This window comes from Danio rerio, chromosome 7 (assembly GCF_049306965.1).
Source record: "Danio rerio strain Tuebingen ecotype United States chromosome 7, GRCz12tu, whole genome shotgun sequence".
Classification (NCBI taxonomy): domain Eukaryota; kingdom Metazoa; phylum Chordata; class Actinopteri; order Cypriniformes; family Danionidae; genus Danio; species Danio rerio.
The window spans coordinates 10,017,725-10,032,464 of NC_133182.1; the positions used below are offsets into that span (position 1 = coordinate 10,017,725).

General features: G+C 33.5%; 1 protein-coding gene and 3 long non-coding RNA genes across 9 annotated transcripts in view; 1 reads left to right on the top strand and 3 right to left on the bottom strand.

Annotated features, from left to right (window-relative positions):
• Positions 1–14,740, top strand: part of adamts17 (ADAM metallopeptidase with thrombospondin type 1 motif, 17) — a 334,091-nt gene that overhangs the window by 154,033 nt on the left and 165,318 nt on the right. The window lies entirely within an intron of this gene.
• Positions 877–2,758, bottom strand: LOC141375300 (uncharacterized). Of its 2 annotated transcripts, XR_012383132.1 has the most exons (4): positions 2,668–2,758; positions 2,491–2,542; positions 2,204–2,281; positions 877–999 (listed from the first exon to the last, which is right to left on the bottom strand). It is a non-coding gene; the product is annotated as an uncharacterized lncRNA (long non-coding RNA). The 2 variants fall into 2 exon arrangements; XR_012383131.1 differs by lacking the exon at positions 2,668–2,758 and having other exon boundaries at positions 2,491–2,578.
• LOC141375301 (uncharacterized) lies at positions 6,022–6,901 on the bottom strand. The gene is made up of 3 exons (XR_012383133.1): positions 6,822–6,901; positions 6,429–6,504; positions 6,022–6,099 (listed from the first exon to the last, which is right to left on the bottom strand). It is a non-coding gene; the product is annotated as an uncharacterized lncRNA (long non-coding RNA).
• Positions 7,190–9,738, bottom strand: LOC141375299 (uncharacterized). The gene is made up of 5 exons (XR_012383130.1): positions 9,575–9,738; positions 8,277–8,474; positions 7,931–7,992; positions 7,585–7,663; positions 7,190–7,272 (listed from the first exon to the last, which is right to left on the bottom strand). It is a non-coding gene; the product is annotated as an uncharacterized lncRNA (long non-coding RNA).

Consider the following 14,740-nt stretch of genomic DNA (forward strand, 5'->3'; position numbering starts at 1 on the left):
TCCAAAGACATGCTACAGGTGAATTGGGAAGGCTAAATTGTCCCTAGTGTATGAGTGTGACAGGCCCATATGACAGGCTGGCCGGAAGGTGTAAAAAAGTCGTTATCATATGGACAAGTCTAAAACTGAAGGACTTGTTCCAAAAAGAGCCGACCCCGCAATCATACGGGACTAAGGCCAAAGAAGATATATATATATATATATTTTTTCCCATTAATTTCAAGATACACAAATGAAACTATCTAATGAAAAAATAAATCTTTGCAATCTTATCAAAATATAAAATTACTGTACAGTGCAAACATCACAGAAACACTGAAATGAATATTGTCATATTGTTAATTGTTGTTTTGAAATGATGTTGTATTTTTATTTTGCAATGTTTAAACTTTACAGAATTTTTTTAATAAGATTGCAAAGATTTATTGTTCATTAGATACTGAGCCTTAAATTGACATTTATAAGGGATTTATCAACTATAAACAGTCCTTAGGTCACAAAACTGCATGAAGTTGTGTTATTATAGCATTTACTAACACACATGGTTACAATTACTATATGCCTGAATATAACATGTATAAATGTTCATTTGAATAGTTTATTAATCATTTAATAACTCATTCTGAATTATCTTAAAAACCACCAACTACTCTTATATACAAATAGTTTGTAAATAATGCAATACATAATATAGTAATGAAAAATGAATCAGTAACAAAGCATGAAAATACAATTAAGTCAAGTCAAGAATACAGCGTTTGAAGCTGTATTTATAAACTGCTTCCTAAAGTCTATTAATGTAGAGTTAGTGCTAAACTAATGATGTATAGTGTATACTTACTATAAAAGTGTTATTCAGATTTTTTATCTAAAGAGCCGAGATTCAGTTTTTAATATAAAAATCCTAAGCTGACTAATCTCTGGTTTTTAGAGCCAATGGTTCAGGTTTCACCACAGCATGTACTTCCTGTTTGCTCCAGGATCTTCTCTTTATGGGACCTATGGGTGGTTAAAATATAAAAAAGAGGTTTTAGTTGCATAAATGTTCAGTCATTTTTACAACATGTGCTGTTATGTTAGTTTAATATTGTGATAGAAATTGCTAGAAAAATATGTCTTGCCTATTATTAAAAATACTTAAGATGGAGATGGATTAAAAAAATACTTCCTATTAACTTCAAAACTGGTTAATGGGGTTACACTTTATTCCATAGTCCAGTTTAGACATTCTTCTAACTATGCGTAACTCTGCAACTACGTTAATTATCTCACCGTAAAGTATTATGTATTAGAGTATTTCAATAAGACTAACGCTCATCTGATTATCAGTAGAGTATTAGCAGACTGTTAGCTCAAGTTTAGCTCAAAACACTACACTGTAACACATATCTGTTCATTACCAGTTCCTGTATTTTGTGATTTACAAGTGTTTTTTTTTTTTTTGTGGTGGTGAATTGCATTATGGGATGTTGATCTCTGCTCTGTGCACTTGATGTTGAAAATTCAACTCTACAGTTTAACAAAGTGACTTTTACTGACATTTTAGTAGTTTGAAATAATATAATGTATAAGAAATAATATATAGAGATAAATAAGTCTTTAGAATAACAGAAAATGTACCGGCAGTTTATTACAAGGTTTCTGTAGCATAATATACAACAACAACCCAAACAAAAAGTCACTTTTTTTTACTTTTTAAGATTAAAAGTTGTTGGAAGAAAGATCAAGATCCCATAATGCAATTCAAAAGCAGAAACAAACAGATTTCATAAAAACATGAATCACAAATTATGAAAAACTGCTAATTTAATTATTATTACTTATTTTTATTAATTTTAGAGTGTAGAGTATTAGCTGACAGTTAAGGTTACCTCAATAAAACTGACTCTCATTGGTCTCAGTAAATAGTACAGCAGACTGTTAGGTTACGCTCAAAATTAGTACAATATGAATATAGTAGTAGTAGTAAAGTAAATTATTAAAATAAAGTGTAACCAGATATGCAATTAGTATATTTTTCCAAAGTATTTAGCAATATTGTTTAACTAACATGAAATGAGACATCAAGTGCAACTGTACTGAAATCATCATAGAAGTAATGTGATTCTGTCCTGTTTAACCCTACATGTTATGTAAATGAGCTTGTGCATTTGGACTTGTACAATAACACAAGTCAGTCACAAATTAACTTTAATGATCATACCTCTCTTTTTTGTGAATGCTGGGTCTGCTTCACTATCTTCACAGACACTGTACCATGGTGATGATACTTGAGGGGACTCTGAAAGTAAAAATCAAGTCTGAGAGTTGACTTCTTTGCATAAAGCTTAGCAAAATATTTATTTGATTTTGTATTGTTCTTTTTAATGGGTAAAAGCGTGTGATGGTAGCTTAAAAATAGTTTTCAAACACATAACATACATATCATGATAAAAATAAACATTCTGAAAAAAGAAAAATTCTGATCAGAAAAATAAATAATATTTTTACCTTTTAGACTGGACTTCACCTCCTCCAAAATCACGATCCACTGTAACTTTCTCTGAATGTAAAAACCCACACAAAAATACATCATTTAAAACAATATGGTATATGTTTGCAAATACAAATGTGTATATAACATCCAGAAAATCTGCCACTGTATTACATGTTTGTGTGTAAACCCACGATTTGATCAAGATTCCACCCTTTAAAATCTGCTGAGCGTCTGTTTTCAAGTCCCAGAAAAACTGAGTTGTGGGAACAGAGCAGTTCTCTTCTGCAGTCATACAGTCATAACACACACATACATATGAAGAGTTTGGTTGCAAAATGCGATAAACGGCATTTTTTGACATTTGGATTTTATTATTGGAAATCACTGTTCAGATGTACCTTAATCTATGTGTGAATTGCTGCCATTAATAACATTTAAGAATGCACATTTTAGGCCAAGTACAAAACGTATTTTTTTTCACAAAACGCAATATCCGTCAGACCAGTTTCTTTACAAAGTGCGATATAACAGTTAGAGAGCGTTCAGGATGCGGCGCGAGCTCAGCATCCCCTGGGAAGAGGGTCATCGCCGGTGAAGTGCTCAGAGTTTGCTCATTGATTTAGCGATAGAAGATGAAGTCTTCAACTTCACAAAGATTTATAAAAAGGCCACAAAAGTGGACCAGAATAAGATACTTCTGCGTCAACAATACACAAATGCAGCAGGGAACGAGTCTCCGCTGATGTCAAGAGAAGGCCTAGGAGCGCCTTTTTTCCTACTCCCCATCACAAGATACCTGTCTGCAAGTGTCCCTTATAAGTTTATTTTTTAAATAATTTCTTAAATGTAGCTGAGTAGCCTATCTGAAGATTTATTTATGTGGTTGCACCTATTATTTAAAATCAATTCTTGTTGTTGTTGATTTATTACAAAGGAACTTAAAGAGCACATGTTGTTATGGAGAAAACGGTTTAGCTTTTTCACAACCAAATAAATAAGCTATTATTATTATTACAGTGAAATAATTCATTAAATATGACATAGCGAGGCAAGTTTATGTCACGGACTCAGCTCCGCCCGCTCTAATCATACAGGTTTGGTTTTCTGCAGCGGTGTGGAAGGAGCCGCCCCCCACTCTTTCTGTACCAAGCTAAAGGTCATTTATCTAACTAACTTAATCTTACTTATCAAACAAAACATTGATTCACTAGCTTTTGGTAATGGTATTAATGTAGTATAATATAGCCTAAGGTGGATGTAGCGTTTTGCAAAAAAAAAATAAATAAAGTTATGTTATGTTATGTTGTGTACATTCTGGCCAAATCTAACTTAGAATCTTATTATTATTAATCAATCTTTGCATATATTATTCCATGTTTGACAATGTGGGTTGGATTAATATGTAGCATTTTGGCATGTTTTTTTTTTTTACTTAATTATAGACATAAAATTAAATAAAAAATATCCTGGATTTAAAAATATTGTGTTCCTGGCCTTCACTGAGCTCAAGTTATAGTTTAATGTACAGAAATTGTGAATGAACTTGACTGTTGATGTCCTGAAAAATAATGTCAAAATTACCAACATTTTTTTAAATGGATATATCTCGTTCTGCAATGAAACTCTTTATATACAGTTGAAGTTAGAATTATTAGCCCCCCTGAATTATTAGACAGCTTGTTTATTATTTCCCCAATTTCTGTTTAACGGAGAGAAGATTTTTTTCAACACATTTCTAAACATAATAGTTTTAATAACTATTTCTAATAATCATTTCTAATAATGGACTTATTTTCTCTTTGTCATGATGACAGTAAATAATATTAGACTAGATATTCTTTAAGACACTTCTATACAGCTTAAAGTGAAATTTAAAGGCTTCACTAGGGTAATTAGGTTAACTAGGCAGGTTAGGGTAATTAGTCAAGTTATTGTATAACGATGGTTTGTTCTGTAGATTATCGAGAAAAAAATATAGCTTAAAGAGGCTAATAATTTTGTCCCTTAAACGGTGTTTAAAAAAATGTAAACTGTTTTTATTCTAGTCAAAAAAAAAACAAATAAGACTTTCTCCAGAAGAAAAAAATATTATCAGACACACTGTGAAAATTTCCTTGCTCTGTTAAACATCGTTTAGGAAATATTTAAAAAAGAAGAGAAAAATTCCAAGGGGTCTAATAATTAATACTTCAACTGTATATATATATATATATATATATATATATATATATATATATATATATATATATATATATATATATATATATATATATATATATGAAAGTATATACAGTTGAAGTCAGCCCACCTTTTTAAAACTTTTTTACAAATATTTCCCAAATGATGTGTAACAGAGCAGGGAATTTTTTCATAGTATGTCTGATGATATTTTTTTCTTCTGGAGAAAGTCTTATTTGTTTTATTTCAGCTAGAATAAAAGCAGTTTTAATTTTTTATGAACCATTTTAAGGTCAATATTATTATCCCTCCAATAACTTGCCTAGTTACCCTAATTAACTTAGTGAAGCCTTTAAATGTCACTATAAGCTGTATAGAAGTGTCTTGAAAAATATCTAGTCAAATAATTTTTACTGTCATCATGGCAAAGAGAAAATAAATCAGTTATTAGAGATGAGTTATTAACACTGTTATGATTAGAAATGTGTTTAAAAAATCTGCTTTCCATTAAACAGAAATTTAGTACAAGAAATAAACAAGGGGGCTAATAATTCTGACTTCAACTGTATATAATTAAAAATATATATTTTATATATAATTTTATAAATATTTTATAAAAAATTATTTTATATATTTTTATATATAATTTATACTTTTTATTTTGAAAAATATTGTTTAGACAGTAGTGCTCAAGGGTCCAGGGGTCTGTTCTTCGGACCTCTCTTAAATAATCTAAGATTATATTACAGATCCTGGATCTTTTAATCTTGATAACTCATCTTAGGCTAATTTGGTTCTTCAAAAAAGTTTGCGAATCAGATTAAACTGATCTGAGAGGTGTTGTGACTGTGTGTTGTGACAGATCTATCGATCCTCAAAATCATTATCAGCAATACAACGATTGGCTGACGGCACAGCAGCGTGATGACATCTGATTAATGGACAGTTATCAAAATTACATGAAATCCGTAGTAAACGGTTCGTTAAATCTGATATGCAATAACAGAGTTGTGAGTCACGTGCTGGAGCAGAGCAGTTCTCTTCCCCTGTCATATGGTCATCCTTCAATATAAGCTGAATATAAAAAAATATATATTAGTTAGACAGCAGTACTCAAGGGTCGCGGTCCCCACTATGTCAGACCTTACTGTGTGTGTATTCAGGACTAAGTGTGTTTCCCAGTTTCTCTAACATGCCTCTGGTCCCCACAATGTCAGTGCATATGTTCACCAATTAGGACACACACTCTGTTTCATTTCTAGATTTTGATTAAGTTAAATAATTACAATTAAATGCACTACTACTACAACAACAACTACTACAACTACTACTACTAATAAAAATAATAACAACAACATTAAACACACCTCATCAGAGAGTTGTGGGTCACATACTGGAGCAGAGCAGTTCTCTTCCTCTGTCATATGGTCATCCTTCAATAAAAGCTGAATAAAAAAAATAAAAAAATATATATTAGTTAGACAGCAGTACTCAAGGGTCCCGGTCCCCACTATGTCAGACCTTACTGTGTGTGTATTCAGGACTAAGTGTGTTTTACAGCTTCTCTAACATGCCTCTGGTCCCCACAATGTCAGTGCATATGTTCACCAATTAGGACACACACTCTGTTTCATTTCTATATTTTGATTAAGTTAAATAGTTACAATTAAATACACCACTACTACAACAACAACTACTTTCACTACTAAACTAATAATAATAATAATAATAATAATAATAAAAATAATTGTTATTATTATTATTATAAACACACCTCATCAGAGTTGTGGGTCTCCTACTGGAGCAGAGCAGTTCTCTTCCTCTGTCATATGGTCATCCTTCAATAAAAGCTGAAAAAAAAAAAATATATATATATATATATATATATTTTAGTTAGACAGTAGTACTCAAGGGTCCCGGTCTCCACTACGTCAGACATTACTGTGTGTATTCAGGACTAAGTGTGTTTCACAGCTTCTCTAACATGCCTCTGGTCCCCACAATGTTACACTAGTGCATACATTCAAAAATTAGGACACACACTCTGTTTCATTTCTATATTTTCATTAAGTTTAATAATTACAATTAAATGCACTACTACTACTACAAGAACAACTACTACAACTACTACTACTAATAAAAATAATAACAACAACATTAAACACACCTCATCAGAGAGTTGTGAGTCTCGTACTGGAGCAGAGCAGTTCTCTTCCTCTGTCATATGGTCATCCTTCAATATAAGCTGAATATAAAAAAATATTTATATTAGTTAGACAGCAGTACTCAAGGGTTCCGGTCCCCACTATGTCAGACCGTACTGTGTGTGTATTCAGGACTAAGTGTGTTTCACAGTTTCTCTAACATGCCTCTGGTCCCCACAATGTCAGTGCATATGTTCACCAATTAGGACACACACTCTGTTTCATTTCTAGATTTTGATTAAGATAAATAATTACAATTAAATGCACTACTACTACAACAACAACTACTACTACTACTACTACTACTAATAATAATAACAACAACATTAAACACACCTCATCAGAGAGTTGTGGGTCACGTACTGGAGCAGAGCAGTTCTCTTCCTCTGTCATATGGTCATCCTTCAATATAAGCTGAAAATAAAAAAAAAATATATTAGTTAGACAGCAGTACTCAAGGGTTCCGGTCCCCACTATGTCAGACCGTACTGTGTGTGTATTCAGGACTAAGTGTGTTTCCCAGTTTCTCTAACATGCCTCTGGTCCCCACAATGTTACACTAGTGCATATGTTCACCAATTAGGACACACACTCTGTTTCATTTCTAGATTTTGATTAAGTTAAATAATTATAATTAAATGCACTACTACTACAACAACAACAACTACTACTACTTCTACTACTACTACTAATAATAATTATTATTATTATTAAATTTAAACACACCTCATCAGAGGGTTGTGGGTCTCCTACTGGAGCAGAGCAGTTCTCTTCTTCTCGTCATATGATCATACTTCAATGAAAGCTAAATATAAAAAACAAAAAATAATAATTAGACAGTAGTACTCAGGGCTCCTGGTCCCCACTATGTCAGACCGTACTGTGTGTGTATTCAGGACTAAGTGTGTTTCACAGCTTCTCTAACATGCCTCTGGTCCCCACAATGTTACACTATTGCATATGTTCATAAATTAGGACACACACTAAGTTAAATAATTACAATTAAATGCATTACTACAGCAACAACATCTACTACTACTACTAATAATAATAATAATACTAATAAACATACCTCATCAGAGAGTTGTCGGAGCAGTTTTCTTCTGCAGTCATATGGGCATCCTTCAATGAAAGCTATTTAAAAACAGCTTTGTTATATAAGTCATGTCATGACTATAAAGCTTTCATGACAGTCTTATGAACCCCCCTTTAAAGTAAAGCATTACCCAATTAATTAAACTTTTTTACCCATTAAGACAAGAAGAAGATATTAAGAGATTGATTTTATTATCTCTTATGGATGATGCAAACTCTTTATTTTTGAACAGATTTACCCTTAATCTATATTAACATTAAAAAACTCTTAGCTTTGCTGAATGTATTAAGGATTAATGTATTAAGTGATCAAAATGTCAAACCTTTCTCCAAGGCCAATCACATGCGCCATAGTCAAACGTTATTTCCTCTCCAAAGAAAATATCCCTGATTGCAAAAAGGCACAAATGAGGTTTTCTCTGAACAACGATCTTATTGACAGTGCAGTTAGGGTGCAGATGGTCATCATTCACCAGCCGGCCGAGGGTCTCGTCCTCATGATCGGCATCAATGCTGCAAAACTAAGAGAAAAGAGCAAGCAACATTTTAATTATGCCCTCTCATAGCAATAAAAAGCTAAACTATGGCATGAATACAAACAGAATGAATATAATATATACATGTACATTTGAATGGGGAAAACACTTAACCACCTGTTCTTGTTTTACCATATAAAGTCAAACATAAAGACAGTATTTTTATTAATATCTCATCTATGCTTTGCTTCCACAAGCTCTATCATTTGTACTCAACCACAAAACTTCCTTTAATAAATGTGGACAACGCAAACTCTGACCTAAAAGATTTAATGAAACGTGTAGGGTTCAAAAACTACAAAAACCTCACATTAGCATCCTCTCTGTGTGTGAATTATAAATAAAGTAAACCTTTTGAAGTGGATCAGAACCTTTCAACAATGTTGTTCTAATACTATTGAACACCTGTTCTTCTTTCTTAGGACAGTTTTAAAGAACTTTTTTTCCACTTCAATTGTTTACAGGTCACACTTTACAATCAGGTTTTATTAGTTAATGTACTTACTAACATGACCTAGTAATGAACAATGCATGTACAGCATTTATTAATCATAGTTTAACATTTACTAATGCATTATTCAAATCTAAATTCATGCTTGTACCAGTAATAATGCATTGCAATAATTAATGCATTGTGCGTGTTCAACTAGTAATGAACAACTTTATTTTCATTAACTAAAGTTAACAAACATGAACAAATACTGTAATAAAGTATTATTCATTGTTCATGTTAGTAAATGCATTAACCAGCATTAACTAATTTAACCTTATTGTAAAAGGCTACCAGTTGACAGCAAATAAATAAATAAAACACACACAGTGAACATTTATGTACTTTTATATATGTTTTACACTAAGTTGGAGTTTATTATAATTATTTATCTAAAATAAAACGTTTCTACACGTCATAGAACAATAAATTAAGTACATTTCTAGGACCAGATAGCCCCACATTTTAATTATAACCTCTATATTACTACATTAACGTATAAATAGTATATAATAGTGTTATTTCAGGATTAACGTTAAATGTTTAAAGCAATTAACCATTTAAAAAGTACGATACAAGAACTATGAAAACATACCTTAGTAACCTTCTATATATTCGGTTTCCAGTGAATGGGTCTTGTCAGTGGAGCTGGTGATGTGTTTCTCCGCATCTTTTAATGGTTTTATCCTCCGTCGATCCATTTAGCCGCCCGGTGATTGGTGACTGTCTGACCGCGGCTCATGCACGCCACCCCGGCCTCTGACTCACGTAGCACCGGGCAGTTAGCACGTTAGCACATTAGCGCGAGTAACTTTTACTCGTGTAAACAAGTTAAATTACATACCGAACTGTAGTTTGTGTCTTATCAGTGTTATATTAATACGTAATTTGAAACAACATCGATTAAAACACCCAGGAAATTCGTTAAAACATTTAATTAACTATACCTGATAACTGTCAAAATATGCAACATAAGTATTTGTCATATAACCTATTTCATTACATTATGATGGTGAAAAACATTCTAACTTACCCAAAAATTCGAATAATTTGATGATAGATCTTAATTAAGTTGATTAAAGTCGGATTCATTTATGAGATTGCGCATGTGCAGTAGCCAGAGTGTGTAAGTGTGTGTCAGGGTGCAGTACCGCCATCCGACTACAGGACCGCTATAGAGCAGTGCGCCGACACACACTTACACACTCAATTCAGGTAAATGGTCAAGGTGGGGATCAGTGAAAAAAACTGCACTAGGCATATCAGCAACGCCCCCTGAGTCTTTTAAAGGCAAAACATAGTGGGGACCGGGCGATCGGTCCCCACTATGTTTTTGGTCCCCACTTTGTGAGTGTGCTATCATGCTGAGGTCCCCACCATGTAATAAAAACAAACACACACACACACACACACACACACACACACACACACACACATTTTTGTGAATTGTGGGGACATTACATAGGTTACAATTGTTTTTATACTCTACAAACTATACTTTTGAATGCTCTAACCCCAAATCCAATCTCTAAACCCAACCCTTACAGGAAATTATGTGTAGTTTTACTTTCTGAAAATAAAAAAAATATTTAGTGTGATTGAATTTTATACATAATATCCACATAATTCACCATCTCCTCCTAACATCTGTGTAATACCGATGTTGTTATACATATACATGGGCACACACACACACAAACACGAAAATACACTCTTTTACACTCTCATACACTCTCTCTCTCTCACACACACACACACAGACGCACACACAGGTACAATCACACTGTTTCTCTCGTACATGCATTATTCACTCACACACACTCACACTTTGGTAGTTTTGAAGTTTAATTGGTTAATACCACAATAAACAGGAGTTTTGTCTTCTGGAAGCAGTCGTGAAACTAAACTAAACAAGCAAACTAAATCCTGTTGCACTAATTCACTTGATTTTGATTTTATTGTAAAAAAAAAAGAAAACCAGGAAAGTGTGTATAGTACTGTGTTAAAAGAAAATCTAAAATACTTTATGGCTTATGGCTATGGTTTAGTATAAATTTTTTAAATTTTGATTATGTTTTTAATTCAATTGGTCTGGCACTTCATATGTTCTGTAGTATATTTATTAATTCTGGTACTTTTACCATAAACCAACTTCTTAACCAGTTGGTAGAGGCTGATATTTTAGAAATTATGGGATGTGTTGAGAAAAAAATGCATTGACTGTGTTAAATAGCGACATTATGAGTTAAGAAATGCAATAAAAAAAATCTATTGCTTTTGTCTTGGTGTGACAGTTATAGGGTTATTTTTAATACAATTTTGTTCTTTAATACAGCAGTCAGATATATGAACCCTACTCATAATTTGACCTGCTTAAAGAAAGCACTCTTTCTGAATGTATCAAACAAAACTCATGCACAGAAGACAGCATGAGCATTTACAGCTAATAAACTCATGTCAATATCATACCGCCTGCTTTTTGAGCGCTGACAGGCGAGGTCTTATGATGATTGGTTATTATCTTCATCTGCTCAACAGAAAGGGCTTTAGAAATTAAGCGCTGTTCACCCATGGCGGGAAGAATACGCGGTTATCACAGGTAATAGACAAAGTGGAGAAAACTTGAACATCAGACACGCTCGTGTCTGGATGGATCGACAGCTTTAACAGCCAAGAAAAGAGGGAAAGTTACCTTACAAACAGGCCAGCGGGTCAAATGTCCAAAGTGAGAAAGAGAGAGGCAGAGGTGAAGTTTTACAACATTTCTCCCTAATAGTAAATTAGCGGCTCGTGTGCCGCCTTCACTCGCGCCTCCGTCCTCCGCCATAGTATTGCGACATCGCGCATAGGAGATAAATGACGTCATCACGTAATCACCGGTTATGACCTATTATTGAACTGATATCGATCATTTTGACACCCCTAGTAACGAGTAACGATGCAGCACATAAAAAATCTATCGGAGTAAAAGTATTAAATTCATGGAAAATATGTACTTAAGTAAAAGTGGAAGTAGGAGAAAAAAATAATACTCCAGTAAAGTACAGATACTGCCTTTTAGTACTTAAGTACAGTAGTGAAGTAGTTCTACTTCGTTACTATACATCTCTGGCGGTATCAACTTACAACAGATGTCGAAAGTTAAAAATGAAACACTCGAGATTGCATGAAACTCTGCATAACTTGTGATGTAACTAATTGTTTCATACTAGAAATTGCCTTCAAAAAGTGCTTCCTTGGTCTTATTCACATTTATTGCATGTTGAACACACGTCCACCACAACAGGAAGTAAAAAAAACCTGAACTGAGTTAATTGTATTAATTAATTGTTAATTGTAATTTTTTGTAACGCGTTAATTATTTAAAATAAATTTTGACAGCGCTAATATATATATATATATATATTACGGAACCCCGGAAGGGACGTAGTGGAGGAGAAAAAAATTGGCTGGGTGAAAAAAAAAATGGGTGAAAGAAAAAAATGGGTGGGAGGAAAATATATATTTCTAAGTTTTTGCGTTCTTTCGCTAAGTTTTGCGTTCCCTCGCAAAGATGTTTTGCGTTATCTCGCAAAGATGTTTTGCGTTATCTCGCAAAGATGTTTTGCGTTCTCTCGCAAAACTGTTTCTCCACAAACACTTCCTGTTCACTGCACTCACGTAAACCCTCCCGTTTTTCCCGAAATTCTCCCGTATTTTACCATTCTACCATTCTACCATTCTTGTCGCCGTTTTTTCGTTGTACTGATCAAATCACATAAGAGGAACCGAAAAGCAAGATGGTATCTACGACATCACAGAGAAAATAGCATTTAAAGACTTATAAGCTCAAACTTAAAATGCACGCAATTGACAAAAAGTCGCAGGCAAATTAAACTTTAATTCTGTCTACTGTCCCAAATGTCTCTCACGCTGGCACTGGGCCACCGGGCAGTCCTTATTGTTGAGCTCTGTATATATATATATATATATATATATATATATATATATATATATATATATATATATATATATATATATATATATATAAAATTATAATTTTTTTATTTCTTTGATAGTTTTATGAACTTAATCAGTCATTTAAAGCATGTGATGCACTTTTTCAGCTTCTTAGAATCTCCTTTACAACAGGTTCCCAGTACATCAGGTTTCTCTCGTTGAACAGAAACCTCAAACACACATCCATCCTCACTGTGTGCTTTAGAAAAATCTAGTGACACTCCTGCAAGAGAACATGCAGTAAAACATCTCACGTTCACACATCATTCAAATGAATTACAAGACTCCATATAACTCACACACACACACACAAAAACACACACTTCTTAACAATAGCTCCCCTTCATCCCCTCACAAGCATAAAGCCCTCTTTGATAAAACAATGATGGGCAGCCAGCACCAAAATTTGTCTGGAAAAACGGCCAAGGTACATTACATTAAGCGCCGTCTTTGTGGCAGCGCCAGTGTTCAGAGGAGTTATCGCCGTACCTGCTTCAGTACAGCGTTTAGTGCGACGCCACGGGCCAAAAGACGCCTTTAATGCCTGGCAGAAATGAGCTGGCATCATTTACACCTGACTGGTGCCGATACCAGTCATCACACACACACACACACACACACACAAAACACACTCACACACACACTGGAGTCTATTGTCTTCAGTATGTAGAAAGGTAGTTGATAAATAATAGAAATATGTTGTCTTTTTTAAGGATCATATAGGTGTACAGTTGCTGTCAAAATGATTCACACTCCTGTGTTTTTTTTTTCTTCCTTTTTTAAATATTTCTCAAATGATGTTTACAGTTTTTCTCGTTTGCTTTGACCTGGTTAAAGAAACTAGGTTCCACTTCATTTTCATTTTCACTATCCCAGCAGAGCAGAAGACAGGTCTTGCAAATTTGTAAACCTTTTCTCATTGGGTTGACACATTTTCTTTACCATTTTTCAAAACAGTTAACACGGATGTCATTCAAGCAGTCCAAACTCCATTGTTTTAGCTATGGTAACCAAACAGAAACCATCTATTCCTAACCATTAGACACTACCAAGATCAGTTTGGATTCACTGAAGCAGCAGTTTGACACTCCTTCACTCAAGTCTTCAATTAGCAATCAGTCTGCAAACCTTATATAAATGATGGAAGGTCTGTGTTGTTCTGTGCCAGCATGGATGGAGGAGGTCAATAGTGGCTATGTCCTATACTCCCAATAGATTTGACTGTACGTTGGTTTAAATGTGTTTTCTTTCATATGTACAGTATTTTATTACTTTTGTCTGTTTTTACAGTATTTTAGTTTTCAGCCACAGTTTGAAAATTGTCATGAATTCAATATAAATTTAATCAAAGCATTTCTTATTCTAGATCCAATTCTTTGCAAAAAGGCAAATTTGACAGCCCAAATAGAAAGACAACAAATGGCATTGGCAATAGGCTACAATGATGGTGCACTGACTTCTGTATTTTGTTGTCCATTGTGTAATGATTAATTGAAAGAGCTCATATATCTGTTTGCAAGTTGTGTTGTTTGAAGGTAAAACTAGCTTTAGTTTCATATTTTAAATGTTTTGACACGATATGTGCCTTTTGCAAGCAAAATGTGTCATTTTGACCATGAGTGCTGCTGTTTAGGCCTGTGTGTTAACTGTTTTGAAAAGGTGGAGTTTCAGTTGACAACTGCATCCAAGCAATCGAGAAAAACTGTAACAGAGCAGGGAATCTTTCACAGTATTTCCTATAGTCTTTTTTTCTTCTGGAGAA